The sequence below is a fragment of the Macrobrachium rosenbergii genome, chromosome 6 (assembly GCF_040412425.1).
Source record: "Macrobrachium rosenbergii isolate ZJJX-2024 chromosome 6, ASM4041242v1, whole genome shotgun sequence".
Taxonomy (NCBI): Eukaryota; Metazoa; Arthropoda; class Malacostraca; order Decapoda; family Palaemonidae; genus Macrobrachium; species Macrobrachium rosenbergii.
Window position 1 is genome coordinate 10,977,706 of NC_089746.1, and position 20,056 is coordinate 10,997,761.

Genomic DNA, 20,056 nt, shown 5'->3' on the forward strand with positions numbered 1-20,056 from the left:
TCATATATAAAACGTTATGTAAAGGCTAATAGAAAATGGTGCAAAAATTACAACAAAGTGACTAAAGAATTTCTGAGATTTTCAGCAAGGTTAGCTGATGCTTTCTTTTGGGATAAGAAAGAAATTCGTGCATGCGCAGCTGGGTCACACTTGTAAACAAAACAACAGCGTGATCCGTTAACTCCCAGCACCCCTCAAGACGCGATTTAAAATTTTTCACAAAAGAGGCCTATAAGTATTTTTCCGCGAATATTTAAAAAACTCTTTGTAGTCGAAGTATTTTACGTCCACTTGGCACCCAACAGACAATTTTTGTCGACGTGAAATACGTCCATTCGGCGTTTAAGGGTTAATTTCAAGACAAAATTATACCGAAGGCTTCCAAGTAATCTGCATAAGATGCAAGAATTACTTTTTATGGCAAAACTACATCCGCAGCTTGCAAGTAGCCTAGGCAAAAAGTTTTGCCTGGACTAGCCTAAAAGAATGCCAAAACATTCAAGAATTACTTTTGAAGCAATTATATTGGCGGCTTGTGAGTGCCCATGTTCGGAAAACACCATTTGAAAATAAATTTTAAGGCAAAATTACACCGAAGGCTTGCAAGTAATCTAGCCCCGGTAAATAAAACATAATGCAAAAGTTTCAGCCTAAAGAAATGGCGTAACATACAAGGATTACTTTTAAGGCAGAGTTATCATCAGCGGCTCGCAAGCCTAGATGCATACAAAAGCCTTTTAGACAAAATTCTGTTGATGAATCAACTAAATAATAACAAAACAAAGAAAAAACTCACCCTGAGACTTCATGAAGCTTGCAGGGACTTCATGAAGGCTACTAGTACACGTTCCAGTGGATATGTACACCACCAAAATCCAGATACAGTAAATGTCCCACCCCCCTCCGTATTCGCATTCTCACGATTCGCGGATTTCTCTATGGAATATATATACCCAATATTCGCAGAAAATTTGCCCACTCACTGTATTTTTCACTGAGAAATATTCACTAATTACTGTATTTTCATTTCATTTTTATGACTAAATGCACTTTTTGTGATAAAACTATTAAAATACTCAGGTACCCAGGTAGTGCTCGAGTTACGATAATTCGATTTTGCGATGGGGTAAGCAATAATACCGATACGACAATATTTATAAAATATTTTTAAATTTCCCGCGGGCACAAGCAGCAGCGTACAATCAGGCAGCGAGAGAGACCAAATTACAATAGACGCATCCCCCGCGAATACGGGGGGGGGGGGTTCACCGTAAACAATTACCATAGTTATGTTACAAATGACAAAGCACAATAGGACTTACATATTTTTACATTATACCCTTATTTGCTATGGATAAAAGATCAGCAAGGAAATATAATACTAAATTTAAGCTCCAAGTTGTAGCTGAAGCTGAGAAAACAATGTTCAGGCTACTAATGACTATAAATTATCATTCATCAGCAACATGGATGAAACTCTACCATGAATAAAATTGGAGACAATCTGCATGAACCTCCAGAATTAGCTGATATTAATAATTACTATACCGTATATGTACAGAGTATACTTTATAGTGTAGGCTAGGCTATCATCTATGTATAGATGGTACTGAATACCCCAGTGTATGGTGTATGCTGGGCTATATTCGAGATACGTTTTTTCCAACAAATGATGGGTTTTTTGGAACCTAACTCCATCATAAGTAGGATAATACCTGTGTAAGCATTTTAATTTTTTTTTTTGTGTTTGAACTATCAAAATTATATTTTTATGATAAAATAAAGTTTTGTACATACTTACCCGGCAGATATATACTTAGCTATAGTCTCCGGCGTTCCCGACAGAATTTCAAAACTCAAGGCACACGCACAGGTAGGTCAGGTGATCAACCATACCCGCCGCTGGGTGGCGGGAATAGGAACCATTCCCGTTTTCTAATCAGATTTTCTCTTCCACCTGTCTCCTGAGGGGAGGCTGGGCGGGCCATCAATCGTATATATCTGCCGGGTAAGTATGTACAAAACTTTATTTTATCATAAAAATATCATTTTTGTACATGCAACTTACCCGTCAGATATATACTTAGCTGAATGGCACCCTTGGAGGAGGGCAAGAGACAGAAAATAACTAAAAAAAACGGGAAACAACATATGTTGTAGGATAAACAAAAAAAACCATGGTTCTTACCTGATTGGGCAGAAGACTTCATGGATACTGTCTATGAGTCTGCTTGCATCAGGAGCTTCAGCGAGGATGTGACCTGTGACTGACAGCCCTTCTGGATCGTGCCAATGGGGATGACCCACTAACATGGCCGAGCCTATAGCGGATCGTGTCAAAGGGGCTGACCCACTTACATGACCGAGCCTACACCTGAATCGTATCAATGGGGGCTATCCTCTTATATGACAGAGCTAGGTGTCCATACAAAATACAAGGAACATGACAACCAATCCCGACCACCTGACCAATCCTAACCTTGTTAGTGATAAGAATTGAAAGGGAAGCATAATTCCATCACCCTCTTTCAACCAACCATAAAAACACACACCACCAAGCCTTAAAAAAAAACAACTGAATTAACTAAACTAAATAGGATTGGATTCAGCTCCTGTCCCAGCACCGAATCCATGAATACGTATGCTCCTAGAGAGAAGCACTTATCATACGTTACTCTAATATCTCGTAAGTAATGAGATGCGAACGTTGAATTACACCTCCAATAAGTTGCCTCTATAATAGACTGGAGAGACAACGTCTTGTGAAAAGCCAAGGATGTAGCAATGGCTCTCACTTCGTGTGCTTTCACTCTAAGGAGCTTAAAGTGCTCATCCTCACAAGAGATATGCGCTTCCTTGATGACGTCCTTCATAAAAAAGGACAGCGCATTCTTTGAGAGCGCTCGTGAAGGATTCCTGACAGAGCACCAAAGACTTTCAACCGATCCTCCCAGTAATTTCTTCTTTTCTAAGTAGAATTTAAGGCTCCTGACAGGGCATAGAGTCCTCTCCAACTCATGTCCCGTCACAGAAGAAAGACCTTTTAATTCAAAGGTTCTTGGCCACGGTTTAGAAGGATTCTCATTCTTAGCTAGGAAGAATGGTTTAAAGGAGCATATAGCCGAACCTTCCTTAAAACCAACTTTGCCGTCTAAGGTTTGTATTTCACTTATTCTCTTAGCTGAGGCAAGGGCAAAGAGGAAAAGTGACTTCCTGGTGAGATCCCTGAAGGAAGCTTGATGAGGAGGTTCGAATTTTTTTAGACATTAAGAATTTCAAGACTATGTCTAAATTCCAACTGGGAGGTTTCGAAGTCATGAATTTCGACGTTTCAAAAGACCTTATAAGGTCATGAAGGTCTCTGTTTTCCGAGATATTCAGATCTCTGTGTCTGAAAACTGAAGATAACATACTCCTGTATCCTTTAATTGTGGATACAGCGAGGTTGCAATGTTCCCTCAGGAAGATAAGGAAATCAGCAATGTTTGTCACAGAGGTACTGGAAGAGGATATCTTATTGGTCCTGCACCATCTTCTAAAGACCTCCCACTTCGACTGGTAGACGTGAAGGGTTGAGGATCTCCTGGCTCTTGCAATAGCCTTCGCAGCTTTGTGCGAAAAACCCTTCGCTCTGACCAGACCTTCGATAGTCTGAAGGCAGTTAGACTGAGAGCGGGGAGATTCTTGTGGAATCTGTTGAAGTGGGGCTGTTTGAGAAGATCGTTCCTGTGTGGAAGCGATCTTGGAAAATCTACTATCCATTCCAGTACCTCTGTGAACCAATCTTGAGCTGGCCAAAACGGAGCTACCAGGGTCAGTCTCGCGCCTTCCGACGACGCAAACTTCCTTACCACTTCTCCCAGGATCTTGAATGGGGGAAAAGCATACCCGTCTAATCCTATCCAATCTAGGAGAAGACTGTCTATTGCAACCGCTCTCGGGTCCGATATCGGAGAGCAGTAGTTTTCTAGCCTTGCATTCCAGTGGGTTGCAAATAGGTCGATATTCGGCCTTCCCCACAGGTTCCACAGTCTTTCGCAGACTTCTGAATGGAGAGTCCACTCTGTGGGAAGGACCTGATCCTTCCTGCTGAGAAGGTCGGCCCTCACATTCCTCTCTCCCTGTACAAATCTGGTGAGGAGTCTGATCTTCCTCTCCTGAGCCCATAACAGCAACGTTTTTGCCGTTTCGTAAAGGGAGAAGGAGTGTGTTCCTCCCTGTTTCCTTATATAAGCCAGGGCAGTAGTGTTGTCTGAGTTCACTTGGACTACTTGTCCTGAGACAAGGAACTCGAACTTGATGAGAGCCAAATGTACCGCTGTCAGCTCTTTCTTGTTGATGTGCCAGTTCACCTGGTCTCCATCCCAGGTGCCTGACACTTCTCTCGACCCTAGTGTTGCCCCCCATCCCGACTCCGAGGCGTCTGAGAACAACACTAGGGTAGGGCTCGGTAACTGAAGAGACAGTCCTTTGCATAATTTTCGAGGGTCTAACCACCAGTTGAGATCCTCTTTTATCTTGTCCGAAATTTGGAACAAAGTTGCTAAGTCCTGAGACTTCTGGTCCCATCTCTCCTTTAGGTAGAACTGAAGCGGTCTCAGATGAAGTTTTCCCAAGGAGACGAACTGTTCCAGCGAGGAAATGGTCCCCAGCAGACTCATCCACTCCCTCGCCGAACAATGTTTTCTCCTTAGAAAGACTGTCACCTTTTCTATGCAGCGATCTATTCTCTCCTGGGATGGAAAGGCTAGAAAATCCCGAGAATCCATCAGAATCCCCAGGTAAACAATGCTCTGCTGCGGAACAACCTGGGATTTCTGAAGATTTACTAATAGTCCAAGGGACTGTGTCAGATTTAGGGTGATCGACAAGTACTCCAGACAACTTTCCTTTGATTGAGCTCGGATCAGCCAATCGTCGAGATACATTGATATCCTCACTCCCTCTAAGTGAAGCCAGCGTGCCACATTCCTTAAGATGCCCGTGAACACTTGTGGGGCCGTCGAAAGACCAAAGCACAGGGACCTGAATTGAAAAACTTTTCCCCGAATCACGAACCTCAGGAATTTTCTTGACGAGGGATGAATGGGAATGTGGAAGTAAGCGTCCTGCAGGTCCAGGAGACCATCAATCCCCTGGACGAAGAGCTGCAAGAACCGAAGAGGTAGTTTCCATTTTGAACTTCGTCTTGATCACGAAGAAATTCAGGGCGCTTACATCCAGAACCGGTCTCCAACCCCCCGAGGATTTCGGAACCAGAAAAAGACGATTGTAAAATCCCGGGGAATGGAGATCTTGAACCGGTTCTATTGCTTCCTTTTCTAGCATTTGTTCCACTGCTAGAAAAAGAGCCTGGTTCTTGACGGGATCCCTGTAGCTGGCGGATAACTCCCTGGGAGTTGATGTTAAAGGAGGACTTTCCCTGAAGGGGATAAGGTAGCCTCTTCTTAGAATGGAGAGGGACCAGTCGTCCGCCCCTCTCTGTGCCCAGACCTCGGCGAATTGTAACAGTCTGGCACCCACTGTCGTCTGGAGTACTCGTTCCTCATTTGGTCCTTTTGATCGGACGAGAGGAAGACCTTCCTCTTCTCTCGGGTCTTTTGCTCCTGAAGGAGGATCTGGACGAAGGACCACCTCGAAAGGGCTCCTGAGAGGGAGCCTTGTCCTTCTTGGCGAAAGGGACGGCAGGTCTGATCCTCTTCGATGACTGGGCCAAAAGATCTTGTGTCGCCTTTTCAGATAACGAGCGAGAAATCTCCTTCACCAAATTTTGAGGAAAAAGGTGAGGAGAAAAAGGAGCAAACAGAAGAGAGGATCTCTGAAGAGGAGACACAGACTTCATGAGGAAAGAGCTGAACACTGACCTCTTCTTGAGAATACCAGCTCCGAATAAGGCAGCGACTTCCGCGGAACCGTCCCTCACTGCTTTGTCCAAACAAGACAAAACACTCACGAAGTCATCCATACACAGGAATTCGGGATCCCGAGTCCTGTTGGCCAAAGCTCCAAGAGACCAATCCATAAAGTTGAATACCTCCACAACTCTAAAAAGACCCTTGAGGAGATGGTCCATTTCGCTCATTCCCCAAGTCGCCTTCGCTGAAGAAAGAGAAAGTCTCCTGGAGGAGTCTACTAGATTAGAGAAATCTGCGTCAACTGATGTGGGGAGCCCCAACCCCATAGGCTCCTTGGTCTCATACCACATTCCTGATTTTCCCAAAAGTTTCAAAGGAGGGAAAGAGAAAACCGTCTTGCTTGCATCCTTCTTAGATTGCATCCACTCTCCGACTCCTTTAAAGGCCTTCCTCATCGAAATCGTAGGGGCGCATCTTGGACAAAACGAGGAGGGTCTAGCTGACTTGGTGCTGTCCCACAAAGATCCCGGAGAAGGAGGGGCAGCATGACAAAGAGAATCTCCAAACTCCTGAATCAGAACCGAAGCCAACCGTTTGTAATCCGAAACTCCAGCGTCCTTAGGAGAATCCTCCTCTGAAACTTCCTCCAAAGCAGCAGGCGGAGAGGAAGGCTTAAGAGAAGAAGAGGGCCTATCAGGCAAAGCGAGCCTGGAAGGAGAAGCACTCCTGTCCAACGAAGAGCGCCTACCAGGAGAATGGCGCCTGACACCGGACGGGCGCCTGACAGGAGAGGGGGTCCTGTCCACTGATGAGAGCCTTCCAGGAGAGGAGGCCCTAAAGCGAGGGCGCTTGGTAGGGGAGCGGCGTCTGCCGGAAGGAGGGAGCTTGGAAGACGACGAGCGCCTGTCCAAAGGAGAAGTACTGCGAGGCGAAGTGCGCCTGGAAGGAGAGGCGCTTCTCTCCAATGACGAGCGCCTGGAAGAAGTGCGCCTGCTGGGAGACTGGCGCCTGCCCGGCGAAGAGCGTCTACGAGACGAAGAAAGCTTGCTAGAAGAAGGAAGCTTGGCAGGAGAAGAGCGACGAGTTGAAGAAGAGAGCTTCCTGGAACTCTTGACAGGAAGAAAGTCATCCTTCCTACGAGAAGAGGTGTCCTTAGCAAGAGATCCAACAAGTGCCGATAACTGCTCCTGGAGGCCGATCAAAATCTTCTTCGTCGAATCCTTCACTCCTGCTGGAGAGGAGGAGGGGGATCTGAGCTCTCTTCCTGACAATAGGAGAATCCTCCGGGAAGCGCTCAGGGCTCGAGTCCAAAAGCTCTACTCTAGGAGCCTTCCAGGATCTCTTCAGAGGGCGCGACTCCTCAGCCGAACTCCAACCACGCCTCGGAGAAGACGCGTCAGACGACGAAAACACTTCTTCAGGATGCCTTTTCTATGGCGATCCAAGGCAGCCTGGGACGCAACTACAGGATCTGCCGAAGGGACGCCTGATCGTTGGGGATGCTCTACATCCTCCCTGCGGCTTTCGACATTCCTCCTCCACTGGTCCTGGGAGTTTGGAAGAGGTTTAGGCCTAGGAGCAATGCGGAGCCGATCAGACGCCCCCTCCACTACACCGGGGACACTGCACATATCACTGTCACTCTTACCTTCCTTCATCATGCGCAGTTGCGATTTCATACTGAAGAAGTTCCGCTTTCATCGCAGCCATTTCAGAGGACGAATCCACAGGTTCGATGAAGGGAGAAGGGGCTGAAACCAAAGGATTAGGAGAGTCTACTGGGTTAATCTCTACTTCGTGCTCAGCAGAGCGAGACCTACTCGAGCTTCTGGAGGAAGCCTTCCGAACTCTATCCTTTTCAAGCTTCTTCAAATAAGAAGTCAAAACCTTCCATTCTTGATCAGACAATTTCTCACACTCCTTGCACCTATTGTCCAAGAACAATCATTCCCCTACACCTCATACATACAGTGTGAGGGTCTACCCAGCTTTCGGCAACCTCACCTTACACTCTTGCCTAGCACACACACAGAACACAGGCAAAACATTAACATCAGACATCTTAATGAACAATCCAAAAGCAAATCCAAAAAACAGTCCACAATAGCGTATGCCAAACCAAAGATCCAATACGTCACCAAAATCAGGCCAAACAGATCCTCAGCAAGCGAGAAACGAAAATCAAAGCAGGAGGAACCAACAACAGATGCTGCCAGAACCAGCGACAGAGAAAATCTGATTAGAAAACAGGAATGGTTCCTATTCCCGCCACCCAGCGGCGGGTATGGTTGATCACCTGACCTACCTGTGCGTGTGCCGCGAGTTTTGAAATTCTGTCGGGAACGTCGGAGACTATAGCTAAGTATATATCTGACGGGTAAGTTGCATGTACAAAAATAGGCAGTTCTAAGTGTTTTTAGAGGGGTTCTAAGTACTCGCAGATTTTAGCTATTAGCAGGAGGGTGTGGTACACATCTGCGAATACAGGGAGTTTACTGTATTATATCCGGAAAATAATGAATACAGCTGCCGCCATACTCAGTGTTCACCCAAGCATGGCAGGAACAGATTGAAGTTATCTGCTAAAGTCGTTTCTAATATTCCCGCTAGTGGGTGAAACTGGTCACCTACACAGATGTGTGAAGTGTTACCTGCGAAATTTTGAATTCAAGCTGCCATGTAAGTGAACTAATAGCTATGAAATTACTTGGTAATTTACTCATATAAAAACTATAGTTATGGTAGTTCACTATACAGTAGACTTAGCAGCAAAACACCATTTACATTCTAGAGCTGTGCAACATTATCCCACTGTCCTTTCATTCCTTTATAATGTAAAATCTGTACAAATGCCCACTACCAGTAGTCTTTCATTCCTTGAAAGTAAAACTAACACGTGGTCTTCCAGTCAGTATTACTAATTCTGGTGACTCTTGAAAAGAGACTGCAATACTGCTTTAAAACACCGTGCACTGTTGCCCTGGTTATTTTGAAAAAAATTTATTTGCTCAATTTGTCTTGTCATTACTTCTATCTCATTTTTCCTGTACACATGAGAATTCTACTCAGTGAAAGTTTGCTTTGGAAATCAGTGACCTTGTAAGCATGTCCCATTTGAATGTTTTCTTATTTTGTATACCTATTTACATCTAAATACCTAATACTAATACTAATACCCATAAATGCTTTGTGGCCAAAATATGACAAATTCAACAATAATTTGTATTTTTCCTAATATACAAACCCACATCATGCGACAAGAGGTATCCTTAGGTGCGCATGCGCAGACGGCTATGGTAGACTTGCTTTTAGAGGTAGCACTAGCTATAAAAGAGGCGCGCAGGACCAGCATCCTCCAATTTGTGAATAGCCAGAGGGAACCGTGATATTTCGCCCAAGATGCATGAGAGAGAGATCGGGAAAGAGGGGAGGCATGAGGGGGGAAACTAAAAACTCATATGATGTTGTGGGTTTGTATGTTAAGAAAAATACAAATTATTGTTGAATTTGTCATTTTTTCCGACACTGATACAAACCCACATCATCATGTGACCGGAGGCTCATAAAGAGGAGGGAGGAAGATCCCTCCATAAACAAGCAGGGGAATTAAAACTAACCACCACAAATCAAACATTGTTAAAAGAATAATACTCACTCTAAAAAGAGATGTGATGGAACATGGGAGCTCTACGTTCAAACGGAGCCAGACGGTCCTACCCCATAAACATCACATACTGGACCCAGGTGATGTTACGGAGAAAAGGAGCTGAACATATGCGAACAGAGCTAAAAGATCATATCTTTCACACTCTTTGTTGAGCTGCCACCACTGGGCCTAAGGAGAAGGCTCCAGTGACTTATGTGAGACATCTTTCAAATAAAAAGACGTGAAGGTGGTTTGTCTGTTCCAAACTCCAGCTCGGGGGATCTGTCCCACAGCATACTTCTTCTTAACCCTTAAACGCCAACTGGACGTATCATACGTTGACTAAAATTGTTTGTTGGGTGCCGAGTGGACGTACCGTACGTCGACTACAAAAAATTTCAACCTTCAGTCAACTTTGACTCGACCGAAATGGTAAAAAAACGCAATTGTAAGCTAAAACTCTTACAATCTAGTAATATTCAATCATTTACCTTCATTTTGCAACAAATTGGAAGTCTCTAGCACAATATTTCAATTTATGGTGAATTTTTGAAAAAAACTTTTTCCTTTCGTCCGTGCGGTAACTCGGCCGAAAATTTCAGAAATTCTTTCGTCATTTTGTCGTAATTTTTGCAGTTTTATATTAGCCGTTACATAAAGTTTTATATATGAAAATTTGCGCAATTTCATGTAAAATACAACAAAATACAACCCATGGTTGTAGCTTTTATCAGTTTGGAAATATTTTCATATAAATCTCGATAACTGCCAAAATTTCAACCTTCGGTCAACTTTGACTCGACCGAAATGGTAAAAAAACGCAATTGTAAGCTAACACTCTTATATTCTAGTAATATTCAATCATTTACCTTCATTTTGCAACAATTTGGAAGTCTCTAGCACAATATTTCGATTTATGGTGAATTTTTTAAAACAACTTTTTCCTTATGTCCGCGCCAGAAATTCTTTCATCACGTTGCCGTAATGTTTGCACCGTTTTATATTAATCGTTACATAAAGTTTTATATATGGAAATGTGCGCAATTTCATGTAGAAGACAACAGAATATAACTCATGGTTATAGCTTTTATCACTTTTGAAATATTTTCATATAAATCACGATAACTGCCACAATTTCAACCTTCGGTCAATTTTAACTCGACCAAAATGGTAAAAAAACGCAATTATAAGCTAAAACTCTTACATTCTAGTAATATTCAATCATGTACCTTCATTTTGCAACAAACTGGATGTCTCCTCAGAAATTCTTTCGTCACGTTGTCGTAATGTTCGCATCGTTTTACATTAGTTGTTACATAAACTTTTATATATGAAAATGTGCGCAATTTCATGTAGAATACAACAGAAAATAACTCATGATTGTAGCTTTTATCAGTTTTGAAATATTTTCACATAAATAACGATAACTGCCAAAATTTCAACCTTCGGTCAACTTTAACTCGACCGAAATGGTCGAAAAACGCAATTGTATGCTAAAACTCTTACATTCTAGCAATATTCAATCATTTACCTTCATTTTGCAATAAATTGGAAGTCTCTAGCACAATATTTCGATTTATGATCAATTTTTTAAAAGAAACATTTTCCTTACGTCCGCGCGGTAACTCAGCCGAACATCTCGGAAATTCTTTCGTCACGTTGTCGTAATGTTTGCACCGATTTATATTAGTCATTACATAAACTTTTATATATGAAAATGTGCGCAATTTCATGTAGAATACAACAGAAAATAACTCATGGTTGTAGCTTTTATCACTTTTGAAATATTTTCATATAAATCACGATAAACAAAAAATTCGACCTTCGGTCAACTTTAACTCGACCGAAATGGTAGAAAACTGCAATTGTAAGCTAAAACACTTACAGTATAGTAATATTCAATCAATTAGCTTCATTTTTCAACAAACGGGAAGTCTCTAGCACAATATTTCGATTTATGGTGAATTTTGTAAAAACATTTTTTACGTCCACACATTACTTAATTCATGCATCATTTTGTGATAATATTTTCTCTGTGTTGCTTTGATCGTTTTACAATTTGTTATATACCAAAATCATCGCAATTTAGTGTACAATACAAAGAAAAAAAATAACCCGTTAGCTTTAACCGTTTTGCTCACAGCGCGATTTGTATAAAATTATATAAAATTTTTTTTTGCTGTCATATATTTCAGTATTTATATATGATAATGATATTTTTTCATTTCTGATGGTTGCATACTAAACTTCAGGCAATGACAAAAAAATGAGAAAAAATGAACTCTTAATCTTAAAAACTAAGCGTGCTGTGATTTTTTTAAAAAAACTTTTTTTCCGCTTTGGCGCTAACTCCCAAGGGGATCAGCCGCCTAAAAAACCCAAAAAATCTTCAAAAAATTTGACTTGCTGAAAAAAATTCTATGGCTTCATATAGGGTTCAAGAATGTGTCCACGAAGTATTATGCGAAAATTTGCCTTATTTCCCTAGTTATGGCCTCAAATGTAACTAACTATATACCCATAAAACACTAGTAGTGCAAATGATTTAGTCTGGTATAGTTTTTGCGATATATGTTACGAAAACTTCCTTTGAAATGAAATGTATAATGTCAATAATATCCTACTTGGCACCTTTTTAGTTATTCCTGGCCATGACAAAGCACGCGTCATGCCATTACGCCGACTGTGGCCGAGAGTTGCCTATAAACTTCCAAGCTAGAAGGTCACGTTTTTCACGCTCGCTAGCCTTGACTGAACTCTGTATTTTCTGCGGTGTTTTTGTTTTTTCACCATGCCTAAAAGGTCCAAAGTTCACTTCATGCTTCTAGAATGCAGAAAAGCCAAGTGGAAAAGTCCAGGCAAGAAGTAGAAGAAAGAATTCAAGAAATTAGTGATATAGAGGGGAATGGAGCGAAGGAGAGAGAGAGAGCTGTCGCCCAGCAAACGGCACAGGCAGAGATCTCTGCTGACCAGAGACCAACAACATCTACCCCTAAACGCCTCTTTATTCGTTCGTCACTGCTAAAGGGCAAAGATATTTTAGAGCAGTAGCTCGGAGGCTGATATTATAGACGATCCTGAAAATAAAATGATCATAATAAGCGAAGCAAGACTTGATGAATTACTTGAATCACGAATCCCTAATTGTGAATGTAAAGTAACTCCCAGGATCCATTTGGCAAGGGATGGATTCGAGAGACTAATAAAAAAATGTAGGCAATTATGATACCCTAGAGTAATACCTTGCAACAAGATCAGACAGGGGGCGACCAGGAACCTAAAATTTATAATAATGTCTCTTTGGCACATAACTAATCAATTAATATTCTTATTTATAATCATTATGCACTAATTAATACCCAAAAATAAAAATTAAAACTATAAAATTAATTGTAACACAGTCTTTGAAGGCCCTTTCACTTTTTTTTATGTAACTAAAACTTTGAAGCCCCGTTTCTCACAACATAAGTTTTTCGCCTTTAAAATGCATCTCCTCCCTTAGTATTGGACCAATCTAAATGAAATTTTATATATAACATGGGGAAACATGGTAGATTAATAAAATGTCGAGGATTTTTAATATTTTGAGTTGCTGATTTTTATTCATTTTTTTTCTGTCATTTTTCTGGGAAAATTTCATAAAAAAAGAAAAAAATTCATATCTCGAAGAAGAATTGAAAAATCAAAAATCCCTGGCATTTTATTGAAGGTTCATATGTGTTTTATACGTGGTTCAAATCCCATCCCTTAAAAACTAAAAGCAAAGGAGAAGATGCATTTTGAAAATGGCCAATTTTGGCCGAAAATCGCTCTGACGTCACAAAACCTAAGCTCATTGACCAAAGATTTTTTCCCCAGAAGTTCCACATAATGTCCTTAAACAAACCCCCTATATATCAACAACCTATCATTAAAAAAGTGGGAACCGGCCGATCCCCTTAAAGGCCACTGACAGGCCAATACTCCTGATGTCATGGGCCAGAAAGTGTGTTGGTACGGTAGATACATCATGTTCCACACTGTAAGCTCTGCTTATTACTTCCCTCAGCCAAAAGGAGATTGTGTTCTTGGAAATCTTTTTAATACAACTTGTGCTAACAAAAAGTCTACGTTGTGCTGGTCTGAGGTGGGCTGTACGCTTTAGGTAAGCTTTCACTGCACATACTGGGCGAAGCAACATTTCTTCCACAAAGTCCTTAAGAGATGGAATGGAGAAGCCATCAAATCTTGGGTCATGGGACGATGGGTTCTGGGTCTTTGCGATGAAGTCCAGCAGAAAATTGAAAGCCATTTCCGTCCATCCACGGGTGTGGGTTACATGGTAAGAAAGTGCATGAATTTCACCAACTCTTTTAGCAGATGCTAAAGCTAAAAGAAACTGTTTTCAATGTTAAATCCCTGTCTGAAGAAGTTCTGATAGGTTCATAAGGGGACCTGGTCCAGGAAGATAAAACTTTTGTTTTATCCCAAGCAGGAGGTTTAACATTTCGAGGATAACTTTTCTCCAAGTGTTTGATCATATCTGAGATCTCCCAAGATCATGCCAAATCAATATCTGTAGCATTAAAAACTTTGGAGAGGGCCGATCTATACCCTTTTACAGCCAAGATGGATAGGTTTTTCTCGTTCCTTAGAAAGAGAAGGAAATCTGCTACATTTTCTACAGTTGTTTTGAGGGGATGTAGATCCCTCTTACTGCACCAGTCCAAGAAGACTGACCATTTTCCTTCGTATAGCTTGAGGGAAGATTGTCTAATCAAGCTGGCAATGACTTTTGCAACCTTTCTAGAAAAGCCTTTATTTCTGAGGAGTTGCTCGATAGTCTCCAGCTATGAAGTTGAAGTGATTCTACTGCCTGATGTATACTTCCACTGTGTTCTTGTTTTGGTAGAGCTAGTGTTATGGGAAGACGTCTTGGAATGTCTATAAGATGTAGATCCACATACCATTCCACTTGAGGTTGCATTGGGGCTACCAATGTCATTTGGAGACCCAGAGAAACGAAGCACCAGTTGATCTCCCTCCTGACTTGGCTGAAAGGAGGGAATGTGTAAACATCTAGCTTGTTCCACTGGTGTTGGAACGCATCTTGCATAACAGAGTTTTTGTCTGGAACTGGAGAGCAATATAGGGGTAACTTGTGGTTCCTCGAAGTTGCAAACAGATCCATTGTGGGGCCTGGCCACAAGCTGAGGAGTCTGTTCGCTACTGACTGAAGCAAGGACCACTCAGTCCCCACTATCTGTCCTGATCTGCATAAGGTGTCCACTATGATGATGTTCTTCCCTGGGATGTATCTGGCAGTTAGTGTCAATTCCCTTGAGTTCCGACCATAAGTGAATCTTGATAGCTAGTTGGTTTAAGGAGAGGAAAATCATCCCCACCATTTGTTCAAATAAGAGACAACCTGTTGTCACTCATCAAAACTGTCAACTTCCCTTTCAGGTGTTCTCGAAAGTACTGCAGAGCTAACCCGGCAGCCTTCATTTCCAGCACATTTATGTTTTCTTTTTGTTCCGTCTTGCTCCAAGTCCCTGAAATGCACTTTTCATTTAGGTGTGCTCCCCCAACCTGTCCTGGATGCGTCCAAGAACACTAGCATTTCCGAAGCTAAATGGCCCAATTTCATTCCTTGTTGATAATTCTTTGGATTTCTCCACCACTGTAAATCTTTTCTGTTTTCTTTTGTTACTGCAATCATTTCTTTTGCACTCTCCTGATTTTGGCCGTCTTCTTTTAATTTTCATTACAGGGAACATATCCGAGCTCTGCCTTTTGGAACCAGTTTCTCCAGGGACACTAGGTGCCTATTAGAACCTGCCAATTCTTCATTGGTTGCATGGGCTTGGAGAAGAACCTCAAACTTTCTAGAAACTTCTCCAATCTTTGTTGTGATGGGAAAGCCTTCAAAATCTGGGTATCTATCATCATTCCCAAGTACTTGATTCTCTGTGTCGGAACTAAATCCGACTTCTTGAAGTTTATGAGAATCCCCAGAGTCCTGCATATCCCTAAAATCAAGTCTCTGTCCTTCTTGACCTGGGCTGCAACGGGTGAAAAATGAGCCAATTGTCCACATACCATACCTCTCTTGTGGGGCCATGCTGAGACTAGTTGAAAGATTTTGGTGAAGACTTGGGAGGTTGTTGCTAACCTAAAGCAGAGGCCCTGAATTGATAAGTTATCTTTCCTGATACAGATCGAAGGAATTTCCTGGAGGAAGAATGAATCAGAATTTGTAGATAAGCATCCTGTAGATCCAGAGAGATCATAAAGTCTCCCTGCCTAATTGCTGCCAGAACAGACTTCGGTGTTTCCATCTTGAACAGGGTGAGCTGGAGAAACTTGTTCAGTGATGATAGATCTATTACTGGTTCCAACCCCCTGATGCTTTCTGTACCAGGAAAAGGTGGCTGTAAAATCCTGGTGACAGTTTCTTCACTATTTCCACAGCCCTCTTGTCCAACATATTCCGAATCTCTTGCCATAGGGCCTTTTGCTTGGAGGAGTTTTTCCTGTAGGAGGGAAACTCGAGAGGAAAGGGTGACAAAAGTGGTCTCTGATAGAAGGGACGAACATAACCTTTCTTCAAGGTTAGTACTGTCCAATTCTCTGCCCCGGATTTCTGCCACTCTTTCCACTTGTGTCTCAGACAGCCCCTCACCCTGGTTAGCGGAAAAAGATGGGGAAGGCAGCCTTCCTCATCTGGTGGACACCCTTGATGGTCCTGGCTTTCACTTTCCATACCATGAGGGAGCAGAGGAATGGTATTGAAGTCAGCCTTCTTTTCTTTGTCTACCCCTTGACTGTGAACTCTGACGAAAGCTTTGACGAAAAAGGTTGAGCTGCAATTCTAGTCTGTTTACTTCTGTTTTCCAGAAAAGGAATGCTTTCTCAATGAAGGTCTGCTAGGTGAGGCGGGAATGAACAGTTAGCATCCTCCCTCCTGTCTGATATCACCTGGTCAACAAAGTCTTGGAGAAAATACCCAGACATTTCGGATAAAGGACTATTCCTGAGACTGGACCAGCTGTCCGAAGAAAATACACTTCTGAGCTACTGACAGGAGGGAATCGCGTTTTTCAATAGAACATTAGCCCAAACATTCGCTACATTTTTAATCATTTATTTTAAGACTTTACCTGACGGAGGGAAAAAGTCTTTAATTACAGTCCAGGAATCATGAGAAACGGTTTTCTGAATTAGTTTCAATAGGGCCCCTTGGCAGGTGTCAAGCCAAGAGGCCACTCTCAAAGTTCTTTCCAAACTAAGCTCTAGATTGACCATCCTCAGAACTAGATAAAGTAGAACCTATTTGTCTCAAGAAATCTAAGGAAGCGTTGTTCCATAGCCTAGACAAACTTCCATTCATTATCCTGGGTAGGGAGGTGGGCTTCTCTGGTACATAATACTTTGCCTGTTTAGGTAAGGGAGGAGGAGGTAACAATTTTTGTGATCAGGAGGCGGCTAGGGAACCTTTACCTCCAGCAATCAACAAATCAATTTCTTTAATTGATGACTTTACCATCCTAGTCAACAGTAGGTGGATGGAATGTTTCGTTTCCGTAGCCAAAAAGGCCACCTGTTCTAAGAAGGAAGTGTCTGCATAATCTTCTTAATCTTCTTGTTCTGGTTCTGGATATTTAAGAATCTTTCTTATTTTCTGAATAAGTTCGGGAAAACTCGGAGATATTTCTGGAACATCCTGAGGTAAATGACTGAAATTTGATCCCAAATCTGGGGACTAACTGCGACGTGTCTTCCATTTCTGATGAGGCGAAGGTGAATCCGGAGAAGCTCAAGATTTTCTCTTTTTGAATGGTAAGACGGGGAACGTCTCCCAGAAAACTCACAGCTTTTATCAAAAGAAAACCGGGTCCATGAAGCTGAATGTTCCCGAGAATCAACGTCCAAGTGAAGAGCTCTAACATTCTGAAGAAAGAGGAGAAGACTTCCGACCTCGTTTGGTAGGAGAATGACTCTTCTTGGGGGTATCGTCATGTCAAGTTCCGCTCCTGGAACGGGAATGGGAGGCATCTGAAAACCGTGCAGGATGGAGAGTGAAGATTCGGCACCTGGAACCCACAAATTTTGCTTTCATGGGAATTGCCGTGCCGCGTTCCGGTCCTGAAACGGGAATGGGATGCATCTGAAGACTGCAGAACAGCGACAGTTCGGTCCCTGGACTGCGAGGCACCAGCTGACTACTCTCTCTCTAACGTTTCTGCCTAAGAGAAGTACCGTGCCGAATCACACCTCTATAGCATTACCGGGAGGTGTCTAAAGGAGAACCAGAACAATGTCCATGACGAGAAGAGTGGTGTTGTTTACCGAATTCCGGAGAAGCAGCATGCCGAGTCACACTTCTCGAGCGTGAGCACGAGGAGCTCTCGGAAGACGACTGAGAACGGCAACGTTTTGACACAGGAGGAGAAAAACTTGATGAGGAAAAGGCAGAAGAGGCAGAACTTCCACTCAGTCGCACTCCACTGGTACCCAGGACTGGACTGGGAGAGATGTTGGGAGTCCTTTTCCCCCTACCCCTCTGGGAGCCTCTCGGACCCGGTACTGGGCTAGCCTGGGTAACGCTGATCTTACTTTCGCTAACAAAAAAGCTATTGACTTCTTGATTGGGTTGCCCGTATCCGAAATTGCAGATTTACCAAAAAACTTTATTAGAGCCGATCATCTCTTGTTGGAAACTAAAACTCTGCTCCGAGGAAGGAAGAGAAGGGATATTCCTTCCCTGTGTAACGAGAAGCGGAGAGGAAGCAAAGGTGGCGGAACAAGGGATACATGTAATAGATGGGATAAGTCCTATGGATTGGGAAGTGAAAGTTTCCTTTTCTGACATCTTTTTAGCAATTCTATTTTCATATTTCTCCCACTGAGAAGACAACCATGACTCACATTCTTTGCACTTACAAGATCAAGAGCAATCTTACCCTCTGCATTTAGAACACACCGGTAAAGGAGACAAAAACTTTCCACGTTTTCCCTTTTTAAGTAATACCCACCCAGACACTTACGGTAGACTGGTTTCGCTGAAGATTTCAAAATCTGGGAAAAACATAAAACACACTGAGATTCACCATACACTGTTCACGTCTCAAAATACACGGATATTTCAAGATACAGTGATTTTAACCCTTAAACGCCGAGCCTCTATTTACAAAAACGTCTCCTGTATGCCGGCGTTCGGGAGTTAGCGCTGCGGAAAAAAGTTTTTTCAAAAATCACAGCACGCTTAGTTTTTAAGATTAAGAGTTAATTTTTGGCTCATTTTTTGTCATTGCCTGAAGTTTAGTATGCAACCATCAGAAATGAAAAAATATCATTATCATATATAAATATTGAAATATATGACAGCGCAAAAAAAAATTTTCATATATAATTTTATACAAATCGCTGTGAGCAAAACGGTTAAAGCTAACGGATTATTATTTTTTCTTTGTATTGTACACTAAATTGCGATGATTTTGGTATATAACAAATTGTAAAACGATCAAAGCAACACACAGAAAATATTATCACAATATGATGCATGAATCCGTAACGCTCGGACGTAAAAAAATGTTTTTTTAAAAAATTCACAATAAATCGAAATATTGTGCTAGAGACTTCCCGTTTGTTGAAAAATGAAGCTAATTGATTGACTATTACTATACTGTAAGTGTTTTAGCTTACAATTGCAGTTTTCGACCATTTCGGTCAAGTTAAAGTTGACCGAAGGTCAAATTTTTTCTATTTATCGTGATTTATATGAAAATATTTCAAAAGTGATAAAAGCTACAACCATGAGTTATTTTCTGTTGTATTCTACAAGAAATTGCGCACATTTTCATATATAAAAGTTTATGTAATGACTAATATAAATCGGTGCAAACATTACGACGTGACGAAAGAATTTGAGATGTTCGGCCGAGTTACCGCGCGGACGTAAGGAAAATCTTTTTTTCAAAAATTCACCATAAATCAAAATATTGTGCTAGAGACTTCCAATTTATTGCAAAATAAAGGTAAATGATTGAATATTACTAGAATGTAAGAGTTTTAGCTTACAATTGCGTTTTTCGACCATTTCGGTCGAGTTAAAGTTGACCGAAGGTTGAAATTTTGGCAGTTATCTGATTTATGTGAAAATATTTCAAAACTGATAAAAGCTACAACCATGAATTATTTTCTGTTGTATTCTACATGAAATTGCGCACATTTTCATATATAAAAGTTTATGTAACAACTAATGTAAAACGATGCAAACATTACAACGTGATGAAAAGAATTTCTGAGATGTTAGGCGAGTTACCGCAGCTGCACACGTAAGGAAAGTTTTTTTTTTCAGAAATTCACCATAAATCGAAATATTGTGCTAGAGACTTCCAGTTTGTTGCAAAATGAAGGTACATGATTGAATATTACTAGAATGTAAGAGTTTTAGTTTATAATTGCATTTTTTTACCATTTTGGTTGAGTTAAAGTTGACCGAAGGTTGAAATTGTGGCAGTTATCGTGATTTATATGAAAATATTTCAAAACTGATAAAAGCTACAACCAT

At 41.6% G+C, this 20,056-nt stretch overlaps 1 protein-coding gene across 1 annotated transcript in view; it reads right to left on the minus strand.

Annotated features, from left to right (window-relative positions):
• The window catches only part of ND-MLRQ (NADH dehydrogenase (ubiquinone) MLRQ subunit), a 49,334-nt gene that overhangs the window by 16,620 nt on the left and 12,658 nt on the right, over nucleotides 1-20,056 (minus strand). The gene's annotated exons all lie outside the window — the stretch shown is intronic.